This window comes from Peromyscus leucopus, chromosome 19 (assembly GCF_004664715.2).
Source record: "Peromyscus leucopus breed LL Stock chromosome 19, UCI_PerLeu_2.1, whole genome shotgun sequence".
Lineage (NCBI taxonomy): Eukaryota > Metazoa > Chordata > Mammalia > Rodentia > Cricetidae > Peromyscus > Peromyscus leucopus.
This window is the reverse complement of record NC_051079.1, coordinates 48,764,828-48,790,306: the sequence shown is the minus strand read 5'-3', so window position 1 is coordinate 48,790,306 and position 25,479 is coordinate 48,764,828. Positions and strand designations below refer to the sequence as shown.

Sequence of the window (25,479 nt, the reverse complement as noted above, 5' to 3'; positions counted from 1 at the left end):
GGCTGACCTGGAAGTCTCTATGTAGCCGAGGCTGGCCTCTACTGATATTCCTGAATTTCCTGTGTGCTGGGATCCTAGCCAGAGTTTCCAGCCCCATGCTCGTTGCTCATTTTTATTTCCTCTTCTGAAAACAGTTCACAGTCTTCTGCCCATTCTCCCCTTGGGCCATTCATGGTTCTTCCATTTACTCGCTAGAACATGTTTGTACCAGGGTAGTAAATCTTTGCCATATAAAGTTGAAATATCTTCTCCTGCGCTCCTATTTACCTTTTGGCCTTGTTGGTGATGTCTTTGGTTATACAGAATGTAATCACAGCCTTGCATTTTTTCCTTTAGAGTTATAAATAGCCACAGACGTTTGTGCAGCTCAGTGATTTCCATACTATCCTAACCTTAGGATTTAATGGAGATGAATGGAGGTCTGTGGTGTGGCAATTGGGGTATGGCTCGCACTAGCTCTTCTCTGGTCACTGATCTTATACTTTATATCACCTTCAGTGCCCAAGTGGGCCTAGCTCTGGAGCTGAAGTGACTAAGCCTGTCCCTAAGGTCCCTGGGCCTTGGTTTCATCTACAAGATGGGCGTTCAGGAGAGGGTCTGTCCCAGGATTATGGCTAGGCTTCAGTGTGTACATCTGTGTCTGGTCGGCACTTGCCTTGACCTGAGTGCTGAGTGAGGCAATGTGTGTACATATATTTCCATGGGGTCCTTAGGGTGTCTGTCTTCCTGGGGGGCCAGCATGATCTCTCGGCTTTACGGAGGAAACTTAGGCCAGACAGCTTAGATAAATGTCCTAAAAGCATGGCAGGGAGGCTCTCCAGCATCCAGCATCGGTAAGAGAAATAGTAAACATGGCGAGTGATGAGGTTGAGCTCTGTGTTTCTATGTGACTTTAAGAGCATCACCATCGTGTGTGTGTGTGTGTGTGTGTGTGTGTGTGTGTGTGTGTGTGTGTGTGTGTGTGCATCTGCATGCATATGTACGTGTACATGATGTATGTTTGGAAATGTATGACATGACCCATGTGCAGAGGTCAGAGGACCACTTTGTGGAGTCAGTTCTCTCCTGCCCCCTTCATGCAGGATCCCGGGATGGGACTCGGGTTGAACCTTCACCCTCTGAGCCGTCTCATTGGCTCTGACTTCAAACTCTTGGTGGTTATTTTACTTACAGTCTTTGCCACATGATACTCACTGGACACTGGCCAAGGTGCCTGCCCAGCGTAGGTGAGTATGGCCGTCCCAATCCGAGGCCGTCTATTGGTTGACACAATTGACTCCTAGTTGTGGTTGAATCCGGCGAGCGTTGAGCTCCGCAGAGGTCGGGAGAGGCCTTTCTGAAGCAACTTCGCTGACCTTAGACATAGTGTGAGCAGAGCAGGCCAGATGGAAACTGTTGTGTCCAGTTGGTGGGTTCCAGGGCAGAGAAAGAGCTTGGTTGTCCCCGAGACTGGGGAAGTCAATTCGATGGCTTGAATATGAAGTGCCCTAAAGGATCATGTATTGAAGGCTTGGTCCCCAGCTGCTGACACTGTCAGGTGATTGACAGGTGGTTGTCAGGTGATTGGAACACGAAGGCTCTGACCTCCACAGATTAACCTATTGACTTCATAGGCCATTGGGCTATCAGGGAATGAGGCCTAGTTAAGGAAGTGCATCACTGGAGCTGTGTCTTTGAAGGGTGTTTTTGTTTGGTTGGTTCTTTTTTTTTGGTTTTGGTTTTGGTTTTTCGAGACAGGGTTTCTCTGTGTAGCTTTGCACCTTTTCTGGAACTCACTCTGTAGCCCAGGCTGGCCTCGAACTCACAGAGATCCATCTGCCTCTGCCTCCCTAGCACTGGGATCAAAGGCGTGCGCCACCACTACCCAGCTGGAAGGGTGTTTCTTATCCCTGACTCTCCTCACCCTCTGCTTCTAGGCCACCATGAGGTGAACAGCTTTGCCCTGTGATGCCTTTCCCTACGCCATGTTGCTCACCACAGGCCCCCAAGGCAATGGAGTCTACCAACAAGAGACACTTACCGTGAGCCAAAACAAACCTGTGCCCCTTGAAATTATTCCTCTCAGGAATATTGCCACAGCAGCAGCAACAACAACAAAAAGCTGATAGAGTCGATATGGCAGGAGATCAGACCATGGGAGGGCACGTTTGAGAGGGGTAGGGGTGGGTATCAGTGGACCAGGCAGAGAAGTTTTCAGACAGTCTTGGATCTGAGACAGGCCACCGTGACCAGAGACACTGGCTCTACTAGTATCCTTGTTCTTGCCTCCCCTGAAGAACAAGATGGTACGTCTCCCTTGCTATGTTCCCTCAGAGCTCTCCCCTGGCCCTGAGGTGAGAGTTTTTAGAGTATCGTCATCTCTACCGCTTTCAGCCGTTGGTAGACTCTATGTTTCAACCCGGTGAGACTTTCTGCCCACTGGCTGCTCTGGTTCTTTCTGATTTCTAGCTGTAAACAGGCTTGGCTTGTTCTGGACTTCCCAGCATGTGCCTCAGCTTTCAGGAAGGTGTCGTAGACCAGGGTGAGCCACCAGCACTGACCTCACGTGACCTTTGCTCTTACCATCACCTATTCTTTGGCAACAGGCTGTGAGCCCAGGGCAGAGGGGACTGTGTGTGCCTTTCCTTCCTTTGTTCCCCCAGCATGGGGCATTTGAGGGTTGATCAGCTTGTTCCCTGAGCTCCCAGCCCTGTTCTCTGGAGTCACGTCAGATGTGTCCTCTGAGCCATGTTCCTTCAGATGTGTCCTCTGAGCCATGTTCCTTCTCCATCTGGACTAAACCCACGAGTCCCAGCCAGCGGCCGTGAAGCGGTGTCTAGCTTTGTCCGTAATACACACCCAGCAAGACCAGAGTCCACTGGGCGTTTAGGGACATGCTCCATGTTTACCAAATCCCTTGAAAATACTCGTGACCACAGCTGACCCCACACCTACTTTTCAACTGAATTTTGGGCACAGTTACAGGCAAACCAGATACCAAACCTGTACCCTTCTCCCAAAGGACCGACAAGGGTCACACATAGCAGCAACTCAGTTTAAAATGATGTTACTGCACGAAGCCCTGAGGGAGGCAACAGTCGCCGGGCACGGAAGCCACCAGAAGCCTTTCAATGTGAAATGCCTTTTGCAGAACAATCCCTAGCTAAGAAGCCATTCTAATGAAGCAGTGTGTATGAGCAAAGATGAATTCAGGAAGAGGTCTACAAAGCACTGCTCAGCACAGTCAATATTCCCAAAGACAGGGAATCAGTTAAACATGGAAATCCGGACACTACCCTCCTGCTCAGAGGAAATGAAATAGGTGTGCTGTTATAGACGTGGTCTTAGGTCCACAGCATGCTGTGTGCCTGTTAGGAGCTCCCAACAGCAAGTGACAGACATTCTTCTCCACGGGGGAGGGTTTGTCGGCACATGGAATCTGAAGGCAAGTTGGAGAACCGGGGAGGAGGAGAAGCCCAGGGTGACCAGGCCCAAAGACCCCTTAAAATGCAGGGCTCTCCAGGACACCTTCTCCATCAGCTGTGTCTGCCTCTCTGCGCATGCCCTTTTCTTATGGCAGACCACAGTGTCCATTGAGGCTGGAGACAACGGAGAGCATCTCCCAGAAGCTGTCTCTAATGCAAACTCCACGAATCCTAAGCCAGAAATACACTGGCCACCTCAGGTGGAATACTGAACTGTGTTGAATGGAGCAGTCGGGAGTGACTGGCCCAATGTGAGTCAAGACTATAGCAACCAACCAAGACCAGGCGGTGGGGCTTCTTAGACCTACTATGGGAGATTCTAAATTAAACCAAGAAGAGGAAGGACAGCTCCTAGGAAGGTGACCGGTGGAGATCCTCATGTCTCTTCTATTCCAAGGGCTCTGAGAGCTCCCTTTTCTGTGAGGGGAGTATGCAGGGAGGTGCTTAATGGAAGCATCTGAAATGAGGTCTTAAAATATTGAACGTGGCCGGGCGGTGGTGGCGCACACCTTTAATCCCAGGACTCGGGAGGCAGAGGCAGGCGGATTTCTGTGAGTTCGAGGCCAGCCTGGTCTACCAAGTGAGTTCCAGGAAAGGCGCAAAGCTACACAAAGAAACTCTGTCTCGAAAAACAAAAAACAACAACAACAAAAAAAAAAATATTGAATGTGGTCTTCCTGAGTGAGTGAGATGCTCAGTGGGTGAATGACTTACTGTGCTGGGCTGGTGACCCAAGTTCAATCCTTGGAATCCGCAGTGGAGAGAGAGAATTGACTCTTGAAGACTGTCCTGTGACCTCTACAAATGCCTTTAATCCCAGCACTCGGGGAGGCAGAGGCAGGCTGATCTCTGTGAGTTCGAGGCCAGCCTGGTCTCCAAAGCGAGTTCCAGGAAAGGCACAAAGCTACACAGAGAAACCCTGTCTCAAAAAACAAAACAAAACAAAACAAAAAGAAAGAAAGGAAGGAAGGAAGGAAGAAAGAAAGAAAGAAAACTCAAAGCATGCTGGGCAGTGGTGGTGTAGCATGCCTTTAATCCCAGTGTACCAGGCTTTCTTTTGGGCAACCAGCCCCCAAATCATGACATGGAGACTTCTGATTAGTTGCTCGGCCTTATCTTATGCCTGTCCCACTAGCTCTTATAACTTAATTTAACCTGTTTCTCTTTGTCTATGTTTTCCCTTGGGGATTTTTACCTTTCTTTCATTCTGTATGTCCTACTTTTCTTGCTTTTTCCATGGCTGCCTGGCTGGCAACTGCCTGGCTAGCTGGCCCTGGGCATCTCCCTCTCTTTCTCCCTTGTTTGCCCTCCTGAGCCTAGATTTCTCCTCTTACTTATTCTCTCTGCCTGCCGGCCCCGCCTACCCCTCTTCTGCCTAGCGATTGGCCATTCAGCTTTTTAGTAGACCAATCAGGTGCCTTAGGCAGGCAAAGCAACACATCTTTACATGGTTAAACAAATGCAGCATAAACCAATGTAGCACACTTTTACATAGTTAAAGCAATAGTCTGCAACATAAACAAATGTAACACATCTTTACATAAAGTAATATTTCACAACATTTCCTCTTTTTCTACCTAAATAAAAAGAAAGGTTTTAACTTTAACATAGTAAGACTATATGCAATAAGAACAATTATTAAGGAAGAATTACATTTACACTATCCAGTCTATTTGTATTGGGCAAGTTCAGATAAAAGTACTCCATTATTTATTAAATGAATATTCTGTTCCACAATGTCCCAGCACTTAGTAGGTAGAGGCAGGCTAATTTCTGTGAGTTTGAGGTCAACCTGGTGTACAGAGTGAGGTCTAGAACAGCTAGTCTATTATACAGAGAAACCCTATCTTGGAAAAAAAAGAAAGAAAGAAAAGAAACTCAAAGCATAGTGTGAGCACTTTACTAGGAAAATACAGATCAAAGGATAACATACTCCATTTAAGGGGATCTGGCGAGGTAGTGTTGAGATACTGGGTTTCCATTTGGGCCATGAACCCTGAATGTGCACATTACCCAGTAGGAGAGGTTGGTGCATGTAAAGGAGAAGAGGCTCACCAGGAGGACCTGGAGTTAGCAGGTGGTTGGTGTACAGTGAAGCATGATGAAACATGTAGCAAATTCCACTTGTGGATATTTAGTGAGCATCTATTATGTGTCAGGCTAAGGGCTTGCTTAGTAGGCTAAGAAAGCATTTGGAATTTAAGTCCCGAGGGCCTCGAATTCTGTTCTATCTGTTTCCAGTAAAGTTGAGATTAAAATGTGGGTTTATTGCTGGGTGTGGTGGTACATGCCTATAATTCTAGCACTTGTGGGGTGGAGGCTGGAGGATCAGAAGCTCAAGGTCCTCAACTATATAAATGAGTCTGAGACCAGCCTGCATAAAACCCATTTCAAAAGAAAAAGGAAAGAAATGAAAGAAAGAAAGAAAGAGAGAAAGAAAGAAAGAAAGAAAGAAAGAAAGAAAGAAAGAAAGAAAGAAAGAAAGAGCCGGGCGGTGGTGGCTCATGCTTTTAACCCCAGCACCTGGGAGGCAGAGCCAGGCAGATCTCTATGAGTTCGAGGCCAGCCTGGTCTACAGAGTGAGATCCAGGACAGGCACCAAAGCTACACAGAGAAACCCTGTCTCGAAAAACCAAAAAAAAAAAAAAAAAAAAAAAAAAAAAAAAAAAAAACCCTAGAACAAAACAAAAACACCTAAACAACTAAAATGTGGGTTTCTTTTAGAAGAGGTCTGTCTTCCTCATATACAGTTCCTGAGTGCCTACAGCTCACACATCTGTGTTTTTAAAGAGGAGGCGGGACAGTGTCTCCACACCTTCCTTCCTGGGGTCACAACTGTGGTTTGCATGTGCAATGTCTCCTATAGTCTGACGTGCTTGGTTCTCAGCTGTGGTGCTGGTTTGGGAAGTTGCATAACCTTTAAGAGGTGGAGCCTAGCTAGAGGAAGTGGGTCACTGGAGGTGGACCTTGAGAGCTTTTGTTTTTTAATCTGTCTGTCTGTCTGTCTGTTTCTGTATTCTACACATTCAGAGACCAGAAGAATGCATCAAATACCTGGACTCGGAGTTACAGGTGATTGTGAGTTGCCTGATGTGTGTGCTGGGGACTGAACTCAGGTCCTCTGGAAAAGCAGCAAATTCTCTTGACTGACAAGTCAGCTCCCCAGAGTCTGGCCCTTGAGGCTTTACAGACCGGTCCCACTTCCTGTCTGTTCTCGGCTTTCTGACTGCAGACACAACGTGACCAGCCAGCTGCTCCAGCTGCTGTGACTTCTCCACTACGATGCTAGGGCTCTTTCGTGAATTGTGGGTCAAACATAAACCTTTCCTGTTGGTTTTGGCGGTCGTTTGAATAAGACGTGCTCCCCACAGGCTTGGGTATTTGAACCTATCTGGTGTCAGTGTTTGGGAAGGTTATAGGGTCTTGAGGAGGCACAGGCTGGCTAGAGAAAGTTCATCAGTGGGGGTGGGCTTTGGGAGCTGACAGCCACGTGCCACCTCTAGCTCAGTGTCCCCACTTCCTGTGCTTGCACTGAGATGTGACCTCTCAGCTTCCTGCCCTGGCCACCATGCCTGCAGCTTGCTGTCTCCCTGCCGTGATAGACCCTTCTCCGGCTGGAATCCTAAGCCCAAATAACCCTTCTATAGCTGCTCTTAGGCGTGACATTTTGTCATAGCAACACAACATAACTAATACAGCTCCCCTTCCTGTTGCTGTGATAAAACACCCTGATTTAAAAAAAAAAAAAAATTATGAGAGAAAGAGTTTATCTGACCTCACAATTCCAGGTTGTACAGTCCATCATAGCAGGAAAGCCATGGCAGCAGGGACCTGAAGAAGCAAGTCAGGCCCACAGTTAGGAGCCCAGAGTAAATGAATGCACACAGTTAGGAGCCTAGAGTAAATGAATGCACAGCTGTGCTCGGTTTCATACAGTCCATGACCCAAACTCTGGGATTGCTGTGTAGGGGTGCGGCACAGCAGTTCACACAATCAAGAGCATTTCCCACAGATATCTCAGAGATACGCAGGCCAACCTGCGCTACACAGTGTTTCATGGAGACCCTCTTCCCTGGTGGTTCTAGATTCTGTCAGGTCGATGGTTAAAACTATCACATCCTTCCTCCTGCACGCTGTTTATTAACAGCTATTTGGTCACAACAAGAACACTAGCTAATGTCGCACAAATCCTAATTGGTCTTAATAATAAAAACGTGGAGTCAGATATCAGGGTGAAAGCTGAAAGATCAGAGAAACAGAGCAGCCAGCCACTAGCAAGACTTCTTACCTCTAGGAATCCTCAGACTGAAAGGGCCGAGTTCCTGTCTCCACCCTGCCTTATCATTCCCTCTCTCCACCCAGACATATCACTGCCAGCTTCCTCCTCCTTAAGTGCTGGAATCAAAGGCATGAGATCCCAAGCACAGGGATTAAAGGTGTGTGCCACCACTGCCTGGCCCCTAGTGGCTAACTCTGCCTTCTAATCTTCAGGTAAGATTTATTTGTTAAAACACAAACAAGCCGGGGTGGTGGTGATGCACGCCTTTAATCCCAGCACTCGGGAGGCAGAGCCAGGCGGATCTCTGTGAGTTCGAGGCCAGCCTGGGCTACCAAGTGAGTCCCAGGAAAGGCGCAAAGCTACACAGAGAAACCCTGTCTCGAAAAACAACAACAAAACAACAACAACAACAAAAACACAAACAAAATCTCACCACAAGCTAATATAGAAAACCAGTACTGGGAGTGGGGGGATTGCTGTGATAAATCAGACCATACGGTTTATAAGCCTTTGGAATTGGTTTGCCGGAGGAATGTGGAAGAATTTGGCGCTGCAGACTAGAAAAACTCTGGAAAGTCTTCATTGGCCATTCTGGTGGAACTTTGGAAGACTAGAATGTGGAGAGAAATAGACAGCGGAGGCCTGACACATGAGATTTCAGAGGGGAACAAGGATTCCATCGAGCACTGAGCTAGACTTATTCCTGCTGTGCTCTGGCAAAGCATATGACTACATTCTGCCTCTCTACTGAGAATTGGAATGGGGCTGAATTAAAAAGTAAGGGATTGGCTTTTCCTGTCCTGGCACCTAGGTGGCTAGTGTGAACAGCAGGGACCGTGCTCTGATGTAAATTCACAGCCCTGGACGACCACAGTCCCATGGGCTTCAACTGCAAAGATGAAACAGAATTTAGAAACTGTATTGTTTGGCTTGAAAACCAGAAAAACAGACAGTAAAGACGGAAGATCGGGGTAACTCAGAAATATCCACAGCAATGACTGGGCCGAGTTCTTTGAAAAGCATATTGGAAGCCGGGCAGTGGTGCACACCTTTAATCCCAGCACTCGGGAAGCAGAGCCAGGCAGATCTCTGTGAGTTCGAGGCCAGCCTGGTCTACAGAGCGAGATCCAGGACAGGCACCAAAACTACACAGAGAAACCCTGTCTCGAAAAACAACAACAATAACAACAAAATGTATTGGAGATACTCGCTGTTCTTCAAGATTCAGGGTCTGCGGTAAGTTGACTGGCTACTTAGGTTAGCTGTGGAACTTGAATATGGAGATGATGGTGAGAAACACAAGGACTTAGTACCTGATGATACAAACAATATGGACAATCCAACTAAAAGTGCAGAGCCATTGATGACTTGGCCGTCAATAATCCTGATTTTAAGGCTAGTGTAATGACTCTGGCTAACCTTCTTCAGATTCTGGGTCCAGATGCTTACCTAGTGATGTTTAAGGCAATTTGTATTTTCATTCAGGGGTTGTCTAACACAGAATGTAATTGCTAAAGCAAATCCAACAAAAGAGGGCTTATCTGTTGCTTTAGACGAACACATTCTTGGTTTTAATGCAGGAGCTAATTCAGGACGCTGCTCAGAATCTGCAGTAAAACTTGATGGAGCTGTTCAGACAATGATCGCTGAGTCAAAGACTGACCATAGACTGGGGAATGCTGGACTATGAGCATGTTAGGATTTCCCACCTGAACAGTCCAATGGGAACTGTGTGCACCAGCCTATGTTTGGAAATCACATGTCACATTTTCAAGGGAGGAATCCGAGAAGATTGACTATGTTCTGAAGGTTTATCAACATGGCTTTTTTTTTTTTTTTTTTTTTTTCCCTTAAATCAAGTTTGGGAACGTAGGGGCAAAGAAATAAGGTACTAAATTGTTTGGTGGAGGAAATTTCAAGATGTGATGGCATGCGGGCTGTATCATTGTTACTGTTCATCGCTCTGATCCACGCACACAATGAAAACAACGACAAACGGGGCAGAAAGTCATGGAAAATGTGCAGTCCAGCGAGAACACGGCAGAGTTCAAAGTTACAGACATGACTGGTTCGCATTCAAAAGCAACGCTACTTGCTGAAGAGGTTAGCGACAGCCATGATAAGTCTCTCACTCTGCACTGGGGCAATAAAAATGATGCCTTGAGGACATGACTTCCCCCATCAGTGTCCATCTAGCGAAAAAGCAAGTTCATTTCAGGAGAGAGAAGAGGAACTTCAATTGTTGCCGAAGAAGTCCTTGATCAAAAAAGCCAACTGTTGAGCAAAGTGTTTTAGAGTCTATCACCAAAGGCATGCAAAGGCCATTACAGAGTTGGCCTAAGGGAGCATGGGTGTGTCTCCATCTAGCAGCGGAACTTAACAGCATTGTCTGCATGGTACTGTTTTTGCTGGTATGAAAGGTGAAAAAGTGAGTGAGTCATGGTGGCACGTACCAGGGAGCTGTCAAAGGCAGGCAATGCGTGGCAGGGTTGGAATCTCTGCAAGGAGGCTCCATGGTATGGACAGGGTGGCGTTAAAACTCAAGTTGCAGCTCCAGCATGTTGGAGATGCCAGGACTATGGAGCATCAAGCCAAGGAAAGCTGCATGCATGGAGTGTAGCTGGCCCCAGAGCAAGGCTGTGTGTGTGTGTGTGTGGCAGATGGCAGAGCTGGAGGGAAAGGGTTTAGGTAGCCCTTTGGATTCCATCACGAGTCCCGGTTGCCTTTTAAAAATGGGAGCCCAAGTAAACCTTTCCTATTGAAGTTACTTCTTGTTATAGTGGTCAGAGCAACAAGAAAAGTAGCTTGGGGGTGATGAGATGGCTCACTCGGTCAAAGTACACGCCTCAAAAGTCTGGTGATCTGGGTTTGATCCCCAGAATCCACAGAGCGGTCTGGCCACCAGGCAACATACTCATCATAGCCCCTCCTCAAGTACTAATTAAAAAAACAAAATTGAAAAAGGTGACTACTACAATAATCCTGTTCAGGTTCCATGGCAACAACAGAGGAAGAGGTAACCTCCCAGGGATGCTGCACGGCTTTGCAGTGAGGGCCAGAACCATCATGAGCATGCCCCTCCCAGTTCTTCTCTCTGAAGGGACCCCAGGGAAGGAGATCACTGGCCGCTCAAGTGTCTTTGATGAACTAAGTTCAATGACCTTGGCCTGAATTGCTGAGGGCATGCGAGTGTAGGTAGCCACTTAGTCAAAAATAGCTTCCTTGCTGACTCCAGCCCAGAGAACCACATCCAAGCAAAGGGAGCTAAGTGAGCCCTTGAGGGGCAATCCCTTCCCTGCTTCTCTCCACTGGACAATTATTTCAGGGTGCTGGGGGACACGGTGCATCCTTTGGTTTGGCTGCAGAAAAATGGCTGCAGCCCAGGAGCCAAAGGGACCGTGACTATAGACTCGCCGAGGGAAACAGCATTGGAATGCATGTCAGCAAGTGAATGTGGCAAGGAGGAGGGCATGGTTCCCACCATTGAGACTCCAGTGCGAGTTGCTCTCATTTATTCGGTTAACAGACAGGGAACAGCTGCTGGGTGACAAAGACTTGTGCTGACATTAGAGATACAAAAAGGGAAAGTACCCTCGTCACCGTCATCCCTCACTGGTAAGCTGTCTTGGCCCCATCCTAACAGTTACTTTTACATGTTATGAGAAATGCCCTGTCCTGGGTACTTCATAAGACATGAAATCCACACAGGGAATAAGCCAGATAGTATCTGTCCCCTTGGCTGCTTGAAGTCTAGAAGGAACAATGGACAGATGACAGACAGAACCCCAAATGGCAGACAAAGTGTCTTGGCAGTAAGAATCCCAAGTGACTGGCTGACGGACTTGCAGGCCTGAGAGGAGGCTGCCTCTGCCGATAGGCAATGTCACGGCCCTGCTCACACTCACTGTCCGGTGAAGGAGTGTGTCAGGGCTCCCGGCATTTTTGCCTGTAAGTGACATTGGGGAAAAGGTGTCTGGGTTCTGCTTGGGTGACAGGCACCTCCAAATGCTGTTCAGAGAAGGTGGTGTTCTGATATTTTGGGAGAAAAATTTGGAAACATCCGTCAAAGCTTTAAAAGAATGCCTCTCCTTTGACCTAATAAGTTGGCTTCTGGGACTTCCTCCAAAGGAAATAATTAGATAAGTGCACAGGGATGCACATTAGAAGGAAACCCATTGTAGCCTTATTTCTGGCAGTTAAAATTTTGAAGTGATCAAGATAGTTAATAATCAGAGATCGTTGAAACTAATTGTAGGACATCCAGTAAATGGCATAAAATGATTCTTTTCCTTCTATGCTAATATAGAAAGATGCCCATTATCAGCCAAGTAAGAAAATATTGGTTTAAAACACTGTATGAAGACTGAAGAAAAGGAACACACTTCAAGCCCAGCACTCTAGAGGTGAAGGCAGGAAGATCACAAGTTCTAGGGCATCCTTTGCTACACAGTGAGTTTGAGGCCAGCCTGGGACGCATCCTTTCTTAAAAGCAGCAAGTAAACAATCCGGCAATTGAGAGCCCAGAGGAAGCGCATGCAGCTGGGGTCGCTTGGTCTTCAAGCAGGTACCTCTGAGGCCATTGAAGAGAGTAAGAGTTTCTTCCACAAATAGTGCTAGGCTACTGGATAGCAACAGCAAGAGGAGGAGACTGGACCTTACCTCACACCATACACAAAACCAACTCAAAACCGAGGCTAGCTGGGGCTAGACACTTTTAGAAGACTCCAGAAGAGCTAATAGTTTCTTAGACCAAAAGTCTCTCTCTCTCTCTCTCTCTCTCTCTCTCTCTCTCTCTCTCTCTCTCTCTCTCTCTCTCTCTCTCTCTCTCTCTCTCTCTCTCTCTCACACACACACACACACACACACACACAAACAGATAAATCAGACTTCATTGAAATTTTAAAATTTTGTATAAAAAGCACCCCTGTTTCAAGGAAACCCAGAGAGTGGAAGAAATGTATCTGAAAATTATATGTTTGATTATAGAAAGATCTGGAATACGGAAAGAATTTTCACAACTCAACCAGAAAATGCAAACAACCAAAGACTCGAATAAATTTTCTCTAGGGAAGATAAACAAATAGCCATTAAGGGTGTGAAAAGACATTGACTGACACTGTCATCAGGGAAGCCCAATTCCAAACCACAAGAAGCCACCCCGGCATGCCCAGAGCACAGGGCACTAGCAAGGGCTGGCGAGGAGCCCCGGGCTTTGCTGACAGGAAGGCAGAGTGGCACAGCCCCTGGCCTGACTAGTCTGTGGCTTCCTCAGTAAGTCAAGCATAGGCCGACCGTTGCCCCCCAGCAATCCCACCTCAACTGTCAACCCCTAGAATCGACAATGGCCTTCAAATTAAAAAAAGTATACACACACGCTCGCACAAACGATTCACAAGAGTACCAGGGTGAAAAATGATTCAGAGGGGCTGGAAAGATGGCTCAGTGGTTAAGAGCACTGGCTGTTCTTCCAGAGGACCCGGGTTCAATGCCCAGCACCCACGTGGCAGCTCACAACTGTCTGTAACTCCAGTTCCAGGGGAATCTGACACCTTCATACCAACACACATAAAATAAAGTTAAATAAATTAAAAAAAGAAAAGAAAAGAAATACGATTCAAAGGCACCTCAGCTGATGAGTGGAGCAATGAAACAGGGTGTATCCACGCCATGGAGCATTATTTGACTCTAAAACGGAACGGAGAACTGATTCTCGCTGCAGCATGCATTGGTCTTGAACACGTTGTGTTAGGTGAAGGGAGAGAGATGCAAAAAGCTACATGCTGCCTGGTGTCGTTCACGGGAAACACCCGGCACTGTGACCCATGGAGACAGACAGCAGAGTGGTGGTTGCCAGGGGCTGGGGACAGGGGGACCGGGAATAGCATTAAAAAGTGCAGCTTCCTCCTGGGGACATGACAACACTCTAATGTCTAGAACTAGGTAATGGTGGTGGTTGTGTGGTATCGCGAACATGCTGAGTTCACCGAGTTGCACTCTTTTAAGTGGTTAAAATGGAGAAAAAATGTGTCTAATCTAGAAAAAAATAACCACCAGGACAGATAATCGAATGTTAGCTGACTGTATATGCGGGTGTGTGTGTGTGTGTGTGTGTGTGTGTGTGTGTGTGTGTGTGTGCCTTTTCACCAGTTTTTACAGTCTGCATAGTTTACAGAAAGCATATTTTTGCATTAGCAATCAGAGTGGGAAAGAAGACACAACAAACTTTATTTTAAAAAGCTAGAACAAGTCCTGCCGGGCGGTGGTGGCGCACGCCTTTAATCCCAGCACTCGGGAGGCAGAGCCAGGCGGATCTCTGTGAGTTCGAGGCCAGCCTGGGCTACCAAGTGAGCTCCAGGAAAGGCGCAAAGCTACGCAGAGAAACCCTGTCTCGAAAAACAAAACAAAACAAAACAAAACAAAACAAAACAAAAACCAAAAAAAAAACCAACAAACAAACAAAAAAAGCTAGAACAAGGAAGGGGTCGGCAAGGCGGTGCAGTAGGCAAGGTTCCTTCTGTGCAATCCCCAGAACCCACGGCAGAAGGAAAGACCTCCCTCCCAAAAGTTGTCTTCTGACTTCCAAAAGCATGCCCCCTCCCACATTAATAAGTCAATGAAATCAAAAGGAGAAAAATCCGGACCAAGCGCTGCAGAGATGGCTGAGTGTGTAACACGCTTGCTGGGCCTGAGGCCCCTGGTGGGATTCCCAGCACCCACACATGTTAACAGCTGGCAGGGTATCCTTGTCTCCGTCAGTGTTCTATTGCTGTGAAGAGATAGCATGACCACGGCCACTCTTATAAAGGAAAGCATTTAACTAAGGCTTGCTTACAGTTTCAGAGGTTTAGTCCACCACCCTTATGGCAGGGAGCATGGCAGCATGCAGCAGACATGGCAGCTGACAGTTCTACATCTGGATCCGAAGGCACCAGGAGAGAGAGAGAGAGAGAGAGAGAGAGAGAGAGAGAGAGAGAGAGAGAGAGAGAGAGAGAGACACGCTGGGCCTGGCTTGTGATTTTGAAACCCCAAACCCCACCCCCCACCCCCCGTGACACACTTCTTCCAATGAGTCCACACCTACTCCAACAAGGCCACATCTCCTAATCCTTCTAAGTATACCCACTCCCTGATAACTAAGTGTTCAAATCCACGAGCCTATGGGGGCCGTGCTTACTCCACCACCACACTCCTGTGTTGCTAGTGCTGAGGAGGCAGATTCTGGAGGTTTGCTGGCCACTTACTCTATGGAAACTCTAGTGAGCTCTAGGCGAGAAATCCTGTTTAGAAATATAGGGTGGGTAGCCACTTAGAAGCAGAGAAAACATTATCTGAATGAACACTCACTGATATATTCTGTTAATTATTTAAGTTGATCCTAGAGAGAGAAAAAATAAACCTTAATGTTGAAAATGGTTAAAAAAAAAATAGAAATCATGATTCTTGCAGATAAATGGACGGGACAGGAAAATATAATATCAAGGGTGGTAACCCAGATGCAGAAAGACAAACATCGCATTTGTCTTTTATTTGTGGTGCCTAGCTCCAAATCTCCAGATGTGAGGATATGACCTGGAATAACCACAGAAACCAGGAAAGTAGAAAGAGACCATGGGGGAAGGGGTGGGGAGAATACCTGGATCTGACAGGGGGGGGAGAGTGGGGGGAGGGAGGGGGAAGAAGGCTAGGAAGGAGGGATGATGAAAGGGAGGGATTTTACCTGGGGAGGGGAAGGGGAGGCAATACAGAGAGAGGGGGAGGGAGGAGAGAGAAATAACACTAAGGATGTTTGAAAGAGCCACAGGGAACCACACTGTTTAGTATTTACCTAAAATGACATGCAAGTGTATGTGAGTTACACACACCTACACACACACACACACCCACACTCCACAGTTTCAGTGAGGTTCCACCACACAGGGTCATAATGCTCCCCTCGAGAGCCGTGGACTACCTAACAAAACTCTGGGTGCCAAGCATGAGAGTCCTCCCTTTGAGTTGTTGGCCAAGGGAGTCCCAGACACCCCAAAACAATACAGGCTGCTACCATTGCCCTCAGTTGCCTCCCAGAATTCGAGGGTAAAACCAACCCTCTTGCTGAAAACACCATAGACTTCAGACACAGGAGTCAAACTGGGTATGATCCAGGACCTGTGTCCCTGAACTACCTTTCGTAGTACCAGAAAGGGCCTCACAGGGAGGAAGCTAAACAATAGTCCTACCCAGCTGCGACACCTACGAACCACAACAATGACCAGAATGCCAAAATATCACCAAAGATGCACTGTATCTTGGGGGTGACCAAGAACTGTCTAATTGGACTTAAGACCCCACAGCAGGAGGGAATCCATACCTGGTACTGTAAACATGGCCAAACTATTCATGGCTGGTGAGGTCATGGAACCTAGGAGAAAACCTAACCCTGCCACTTTGCAAACCAGTATAATTCCCAACTGCATTCTAAATACTTATCCTTACACCCACAGGTAAGTGTGGCTCTCACCCCTCATCAGAAAAGCTCCTTTTTTACAGCAGACAGAGACCATTACAGAAAACCACAACAGATCAAAATACAGACAACCGCTGCCCATGGGGTGCCCAGCCCCAACCAATGCATTTATAACACAAGCCCTACCTACATTTAGGGCTCAGGGAACATCTCCGAAGAAGAGGCAGAAAGATCACCAGAGTTGGAGGACCAGAAAAATCTCCCGCGAGACAGTGTTTTCTATGCATGATAGGGGAGCTGCACCCAAGAACTCTCAACAATATGACTGTCTAAATAAGACCTGAATAATGACAATACTGGACGACATGCCAGTGTGGATGGGAGAAGTCTCACAAAACCCCGCTCCTAGACAAAAAGCTGCATTAGAAATGAGTACTGTGAACCAATGGCTGAGGAGCCCCCATGGAACTGGACCGGCCCTCTGGATAAGTGAGACAGTCGATTAGCTTGAACTGTTTGGGAGGACCCCGGCAGTGGAGACAGGACCTGTCCTTGGTGCATGGGCTGGCTTTTTGGAGCCTGGGGCCTATGCTGGGACACTTTGCTCAGCCTTGGTGTAGGGAGGAGGGGACTGGACCTGCCTTGGCTGAGTCTACGAGGCTGGGCTGACTGCCCAGGGGAGATCTTGCCTTGGAGGAGGTGGGAGTGGGGGGGTGGGTTGGGGAGGAGGGCTGGGGCGTGAGAGGAGGGGGGATGGGGGAATCCATGGTTGACATGTGAAATTAAGTTAAATTATAAAATAATATATAGAGCCGGGCAGTGGTGGTGCATGCCTTTAATCCCAGCACTCGGAAGGCAGAGGCAGGCGGATCTCTGTGGGTTCGAGGCTAGCCTGGGCTACAGAGTGAGTTCCAGGAAAGGCACAAAAACTACACAGAGAAACCCTGTCTCGATAAACCAAAAAAAAAAGATAAAAATATATAAATAAATTGCATCTATATTTTTAAAAAAATGACTACTGAAGGAGAATCAGCCTTCCCCAGGGAAGAGCTCCCTACTTGGTTACCCACTACAAAACAATCGGCCCTAAATCGTGTATATAGACAAGCAATGCTAAATGGACTCAGCAGGTTGTATTTATGTACTTACTAACTTATATATAAATAATTAAATATAATAATAACAAGTATGCATGAATAATTATTAAAGAAAAAAAGGCCATGAATTTGTGAGGGGGCCCACAGGAGGGGAGTGGAGGGAGGAGGGGGCGGAAGCGATATAAACATGATGCACATCTGTGAAACTTTTAAAAATGATTTTAAAAAGAAAATGAAAATGCATAAGGAGGAGAATGACCAAGAACGATGAATGGTGCCTGATGCTGACCTTTGGCTTCTACACGTGCACACAAGGATGAGCGCTTGTGCACACACATACACACACACATGCGTGCATTACACACGTAAGAAAGAACAGCAAAAAGAAAAGAGAAGGAAGGAAGGGGGAAAGAAAGGAGAGAGCAGAGCGGGAGGGTGGAAGGGAGTCGGTGAAGGAGGGAGAGAGGAGGAAAGCCAGCCTTTGAACTGCGCCCCACCCCGCCCATGACGATGAAGGCCCTGCTGATGTCAGGCTGGGAGCCGCAAGGGTTTCTGATAACACCAGGAAGGACTCCAGATCAGCAGAATTCCCAACCGACACAGCTCCACATGTCCTATGGAAAGATGCCCTAGATATTTGATGGCATAACTCAGTGCCACTGTTAATGAGACCCACGATAAACACCTGATTGCTACAGAGCAAACACACGTGCACTTTTTTTTTTTTTTGGTTTTTCGAGACAGGGTTTCTCTGTAGCTTTGGAGCCTGTCCTGGACTAGTTCTGTAGACCAGGCTGGCCTCAAACTCACAGAGATCTGCCTGCCTCTGCTTCCCCAGTGCTGGGATTAAAGGCGTGCGCCACCACCACCCCGCCACACATGCACTTATACATGCAAAGATTCTCTACAAAAGTGAATGAAAACCAGCAAGAAAGGTCTTCCCCGGGCTGGCAAGGTCGCTCTGTGGATTAAGGTACTTGCCTCCAAGACTGACAACTTAATATCCAGAACCTGAGTTGTAGAAGGAGAGGGCCAACTATTGGAGTTTGTTCTCTATTCTCCAGAGATGTCCTGTGGCACATGTGTGCACATGCGGGTGTGCGCACACGCGCACGCGCACACGCACACGCACACACACTAAATAAATGTGAAGAAGGAGAAGGAGAAGGAGAAGGAGAAGAGAAGGAGGAGGAGAAGGAGAAGGAGAAGAAGAGAAGGAGGAGGTGGAAGTAGTTGTTGTCACAGGGTGGGATGGCACTTGGCATTAATCCCAGCACCCAAAAGAGGCAGAAGCAGGCAGATTTCTGTGAATCTGAGGCCAGCCTTGTCTACAGGGTAAGTTACGGGGCCAGCCAAGGCTACTCAGTGAGACTGTCTTAAATTTCTTTTTCTTCTGATCTGGCAACTGGGAACAGAGAGACCAGGCCAGCGCGGCCGCACCATGGTCCTAACTGTGGCGGTGGACGCCACCTCTGTACTCATACCTGCTAGGATGAACTTCATCTTTGGAAACAGACTCATCCTCTGCCAGAGCACCTGCTTGTGTAATAAAGCAAGTCTCTCACTCACGAGATCAAAGCCATTTAAGCAAAAAAAAAAAAAAAAAATGTTTTTCTTGTCTCTACCCCATTTTGTACTTGCCATTTTTTTTATAAGACATTATTTAACACGTGGAAACAAGCAAACATACTGTAGCACATGGAACCAACCGGGAATGTTTGCAGTAAAAACAGAACCTTCTTCCCAGCTAACTTTCAAAGAGAAACTATATTTATAAAGAAGTATTTTTCCCAGGATCACATACAATATGCCAATTCAAATGTTATTAATAGAAATTAAAATATACACACAAAACAAACAAAAGAAAAAAATTTAAGATATGAGGGAAAGCCCTCCCACCATGCCTAAATTTTATAGAGCTATCTATTATTGTCTCTGGAAAAGTCAGCACTTTTCGCGCCGACTTAAGTTCTAGGTGGCTGGCAGGGCGATGCCGGGCTGACCTTGACCTCCACCAGTCCCCTCTGGCCCCGATCTCTCCAGCCTCCTTGGCACGGGCCCTGCTTGTCTCATTACCCTCCTGCAGCTGCCCAGCCTCGCTGACAGAGCCCTGGGGCCCCCTGTGGAGTTATTTGGGCCTTTGGACAGCTTCACGGTCCTCCTGGGGGTACTTAGGCTGTTTCGAAGCTCTGTTTATCCAACAAGCATCGTGCTTGGGTTTTGATATTATATATAGATCAGAAAAGTAATGTTTTTGGAAACAAAACACTTTTTTAAAGGGTCAGCAGAAGGGGGATCACTGGTATGACTGCCCTAAGATGCGCCTGTCCCTTAGCCTCTGTGTCCAGACATGTCACTGGAAACCGCTCTCGGACTCTCCTGTCACCTAGGGCCTGTGGCATGTGTCCTGTCTCCTGGAATTACTTTCTGAGCCTTTCTGAGCCCTGGCTTCTCTTCTCTGCTGCTCCCTGCGCATGGCGAGGTAGAGGCTGAGTGAGGTGGGAGTGGCCGGTCCCAGCTTTCCCAAACCTCCAGGGGACAGCTCCAGCCAGATCCAGATTGACCCCCAGGGTCCTTCTACTGACAGCCATCATCTTATTTCTTTATTATTTGTTTATTTATTTATTTAGAGACAGCGTTTCTCTGTGTGACAGTCCTGACTGTCCTGGAACTCACTCTGTAGACCAGGCTGGCCTCGAACTCACAGAGATCTGCCTCCCAAGTGCTGGGACCACCCCCCCACCCCACCCCCCGCTGAGAACCATCCTTTCTGTATGATCTGTTCTGCATTCCTGGGTGCTAGGATGGGAACTTGGGTCCTCTGGCACAACAGCTCATGCCATGCTCTTAATTGTTATACCATCTCCTCAGACTATTTAGCTTCTGAGTCTCAAAAACCTAGACAGGCCTCTAACTCACTATGGGGCTGGGGGTGACTTTGAACTCCGGATCCTCACGTTTCTACCTCTCTAGTGCTGGGATTAAAGGGTTGTGCTACTGCCCAGCTCAGGCGTTGCTGGAGATCGAACCCAGGGCCTTGTGCATGCTAAGCAAGCACTCTACCAGTTGAGCTACATCTCCAGCTCTTTTGTTTTTGTTTTTTTGAGACAGGTTTCTCTGTATAGTTTTGGCTGTCCTGGAACTCACTCTGTGGACAGGCTGGCCTCGAACTCACAGAGATCGGCCTGCCTCTGCCTCCTGAGTGCTGGGATTAATGGCGGCTGTCACCACCCGCTTTTTTTTTTTTTTTAGTAGAGTCTCATGAGGCTTCCCAGGCTCCTTCAGCCTCTGAGCCCTGGGGTAGTCACACCCAGCAATTTTTACCCTTTGTTTTACAACAGGAGACGATGTTGTCCTAAGTCCAGTCTCTGTGCTGTAGCTGTTAGATCTTGAGGAATCTCTTTAGGCTGTTTCCTTCTCTACAAAATGGGGCTAATACGTGTATTTCCCACACAGGGCTCCTGTGAGGAGCCGGTGTGATAATACAGGCAAAATGCTTTGCCGACAGTCTAGTGCAACAAGTATCAATCTTCCTCGATGCTGTGGTGAGTTCACTTTTCAGGGTGTGCAAATAACACCGCATTCCCTACCCCTTGTCCACACTGAAGATTTATTCCTTACAAGAGGTTCCCAGAAAAGGAATTGCTGGATGAAAGGGTCCCGGATCCTTTCCAAGTTCTAGCCAGGAGAGACAGAATCCTGGCTTTTGGTGTCACCCTGATCTCTGGGGAAGGACATTGAGTCTCGTTACTCACAGCTTCAACGGGTATGAGTTCAGGAAACTTCCTTCTTAGAACAAGGCTATTATGATAAGGCCTCTTAGCATCTTCTGGGGCCTCCTGGAATAACCCCAAGGCATCAGTTTCACTCGGTAAAACTGGAGCAAGGATTTCGCCCAAGGTGTGATAAGGAGAAATCAATAGGCTAATGGCTGGAGCTGACTTTTGTCCTCTTCATCATAAAAGACCTTTGCATTGCTTGGCCACTTCTGAGTTTCTGAGGAAAATGATAACATGAGGCCAAAGTTTATACCAGTTGGCCAGGCTCCCTCTCTCTAGCGCCTGTGAGCTGGAGGGCGGGAAGGAGTGACCAGTCCCATGAGTATAGGAACAGGTTCACTGAAATTGGGGTCACCAGGGGAGAAGCCATTTCCCCCAACTGGTCTTTCCACACATCCTGCCACAGAAATGTCCCATGAACTGTCAATCTGTGATTTGTTTATCTCTTAATTGTTTATCTACTGACATGAGTGAGATTTGGCACACAGTGAACAGAAGGCCCAGGTACAGTGAGGGGATCCTTGGTCAGCCATGACATGAAAGACACAGATCCAAAACAGGAGCTGCCCTCGGTGGTCACTATCCAGCCTCCCACAGTCACTTTCCCAGAATGGCTGACTCACAATTCTCTGTCCCTGAGTCTGGATGTCTGCACTGTGTCCTCAGAAGATTGTATCACCTAGCAAATTAACAGAAGGAACACAGGGATCCACACACCAAGGATTATCTGCTCAGCTTTCTTCTGTGTTCAAAAACAGTCGCCACAGCTCCGCCCTGCAGAGGGAAGCCTGAGCTCCTCGTGTGGTGTTCAGGCCTCAGCCTACCTTCACAGACCCCGCCACCTCCACCCCGCCAGCTTCCCCCCACTCACAGCCCACAGCGGCCACTCTGGGGAGCTCCTGGTGCCTGAATAGTCTAGAGGCCTTGCTTTAATACTCTGTTAACTTTGTAAAAATCCTTCCCGACATTTAAGGTTCAACTTGAAGGCTCTGACTCCAGGAGTGTATTGTTCAATTTCTATAGATTTGTGAATTCCCCAAATTTTCTTTCCATCATTCATTTCTAGTTTCATGGTTATCAGAGAATACACGTTGTATACTTGGAGCCCTTTCAGTTTATGGAAATTTCTTTTATAGCCTAGCACATGGTGTATCCTGCAAAACATTCCATGTGATCCAGACAAGAATGTGTGTTCTGCTGGATGGGGTGGTGTATACTTTTAATCCCACCGTGTGGGAGGCAGAGACAGGCAGATCTCTGAGTTTGAGGCCAGCCTGGTCTACTGACTGTTCCACGACAGGCCAAACTACACAGAGAAGCCCTGTCGCAAAAAAAACAAAAACAAAAACAAAAACAAAAAACCAACAGAGAATGTGTGTTATGTTCTCCTTTTGTTAATTGGTATAGACAGTTTTGAGGTCTATCTAGTTCACAGCACCCTTCAAGAGTCCTCTTTCCTTATTCCTTTTTGTTTGTTTGTTTTGTTTTGTTTTCGAGACAGGGTTTCTCTGTGTAGCTTTGTGCCTTTCCTGGAACTCACTTGGTAGCCCAGGCTGGCCTTGAACTCACAGAGATCCGCCTGCCTCTGCCTCCCGAGTGCTGGGATTAAAGGCGTGCACCACCACCACCCGGCTCTTGTTCATTTTCTACACCTCATACAACTTTACTTCTTCCATGAAGTAGCAAGCAAAGGCCTCCTTTGAAAGCTGATGTCACGTAGAGGTGAGCTATCCATGCCATTTGACCAGGTCCCAAGTTTAATCCTTGGGTCTGTGTGTGTATACATATCTGTGTATATATGTGTGCAGGTGCACACGTGTGCACACATAGGTAGGGGCTAGAGGTCAACCTCAGATGTTGTTCTCAGGCAATGCCCACTCCCTTCCACTTTTGGGGGCCGAGATCGCTCAGTGGCCTGGAACTTCAGCTGCCAGCCAGCAAGCTCCATTGATGCCCCTGCGTCTGCCTCCACAGCACAGGAATGGCAAGTGTGCACCATGATGCCCGCCCAGCTTTTTTGTTTTTTGTTTTTTGTTTTAAATTTGGGTCTGGAGGTTGAACTCGGGTCCTTATGCTTATATAAAGCAAGCACTTGCCCAACTGCGCTGGTCAATTCTGTCAACTTGACACAAACCAGAGGCACTTGGGAGGGAGGAACTTCAGCTACGGAATTGTCTCCACTGGACTGACCTGTGGGCATGCCCGTGGGCCTGTTCTTGATGGATGACTGATGTGGGAGGGTATGGCCCTCTGTGGGCAGTGCCGCCCCCTGGGAAAGTAGTCCTGAGTTCTTGAAGAAATCAACTGAACAAACCATGAGGGCTAAGCAGTGATCAGCAAGCAGACCTTCACGGCCTCTGCTGCAGTCCTTGACTCCAGGTTCCTGGTTTGAGTTCCTGTCCTGACTTCCCTCAACGATGAACCATAATGATGAATGGAAATAAACCCTCCCCTCCCCCCACACCCCCGCCCCGAGATGTTCTTGGTCATGGTATTGTAGCCACAGCAACAGATGCCAAACTCGGACTTCCACGGGGCCATCTCCCCAGCCGTCCAAATTTAATCCTTTTCACGTACGAACGGACGCCTGTGCGTCCTGGGTACATCACTCTTTAGGGGGGTTCTGGATGAGGCAGCCCGGATCCCATTCAACCAAGCCAGTGTCACCCCCGCACCCTTTTTTTTTTGGGGGGGGCAGAGCTGCTGCTCTGTGTAGCCCAGGTTAGCCTTGACTTGGCAGTCTCTCTGCTTCCGCCGCTGGAGTGCTGAGGTTACAGGTGGCCTCCACACATAGCCCTTCCTTTCCTCTTCGTTTCCTTCTTTCTCCTGCCGCCTTTCCCCCCCTTTCCCATCCATCACTACCCTTCCATCCAGTCAAGTATTTCCCCCTTCTTCCCTCTCATCCATTCATTTGTTCCATCGGGCGTTTCTTCTTTCCACTCAGCGGTTCATCTTGTCTTTTCTGCACCCATTCCATCCACCCATTCCCTCCCTTACCCCTCCCTCCCTTCACTGGCTTCCTCTTCTTACCACACTCCCTTTCCCATTTTCCTTTCCTCTACCCATACACATCACACAGACTCAAACAACCTGAAATGCTGGAGCTCAAAGGAAGCGTGGGGAGAAAGGTCTTGTGGTGAGCAGGAGCAAAGGACTCTGGTTTCCAGCCCTCACTTCCCACCCAGGAATCTCCAGGGGGACTAAAGGTGCTTCTTAAAACTTTTCATGAGATACCTGGTGTATGCTAGGAACTGGGGGTAGGGTGGAGGGGGGGGTGGGGTTAGGGTGGGGGAACCTGTTCTTCCTCCCAGGGCCAGAGACTGGCACTAGAGCCTGACAGAAACACAGTACCCTGGCCTGCAGTTTGGAGAAGAAGTGTTCCAGGAGGCACTTTGAAATGGAAAAGCCAATGCTTGGTTGGGTCTTAAAGGACAAGCATTTAGGGGGGTGGTGTGTGTGTGTGTGTGTGTGTGTGTGTGTGTCAGAATCAAACGTGAAAACGTCACAGAGAAGGACAGAAGTTTACTGTTCAGATCGCCTGGTGAACATGATTTAGACTGATGACCATCGTCCGAAGCAGTGGCAAACGGCGGCCGTTCAGGCTTTAAGACTGCAGGCCGGTTTTCTACAGCTGGAATCCCACACTCGGGGCACCCAGGCAAGGTGGAGGGGTCCTGCAGAGCAAGGGTTTGGGGTGGAGGACCGACTCTGCCCCAAGCCCTGCCGTCACTTTGCTGCCGGCCACATGCTCTTCTGTGGAAGAAGGGTGTCGCCAGCAGAGGGTTTGGTGAAGCGACAGAGAGGAGGGTGGGTGGCACGTGGTATGTGCAGCTCTGGCTGTGCAGGCCAAGGGTGCTGGGCAGTGGTGGCGTGAATACACACTTTCCTCTGCAAAAGACACTTCTGTCCACTGTGAAACAGCCAAATGTGTCACCGTCAGAAAATTACTTAGAGTCGGCCTGGCGGTGGTGGTGCACGCCTTTCATCCCAGCAACTTGGAGGGCAGAGCCAGGCGGATCTCTGTGAGTTCGAGGCCAGCCTGGTCTACAGAGTGAGATCCAGGACAGGCACCAAAACTACACCGAAAAACCCTGTCTCAGAAAAAAAACAAAAACAAAAAAACAAAACCCAACCAACCAACCAAACAAACAAACAAACAAAAAACAAAAAAAATTACTTGGTCTTTCTTAGACTTTCATTTTTAGGGATGATCTCTCAATATTATAAAGAGAAAAATCAACATCTGTCAAGAGAAAGGTTTTTAAATTCATGAGATGGAAGTAGAAGCCACAAAGATGTTCACCTTGAGTGTTGTTTATCATGGAGATGTGGGGGACTGGAAACACCATCAATGTAAAAGCAAAAACCAGAAAAACAAAAGGTAGACTGCTGGGCGGGAAGACGGAGCTCAGTT

At 47.8% G+C, this 25,479-nt stretch overlaps 1 pseudogene; it reads left to right on the top strand.

Moving 5' to 3' along the window:
- The first annotated feature begins 1,964 nt into the window (after window positions 1-1,964).
- On the top strand, window positions 1,965-9,433 carry LOC114707366 (annotated as a pseudogene).
- The last annotated feature ends 16,046 nt before the right edge of the window (window positions 9,434-25,479 follow it).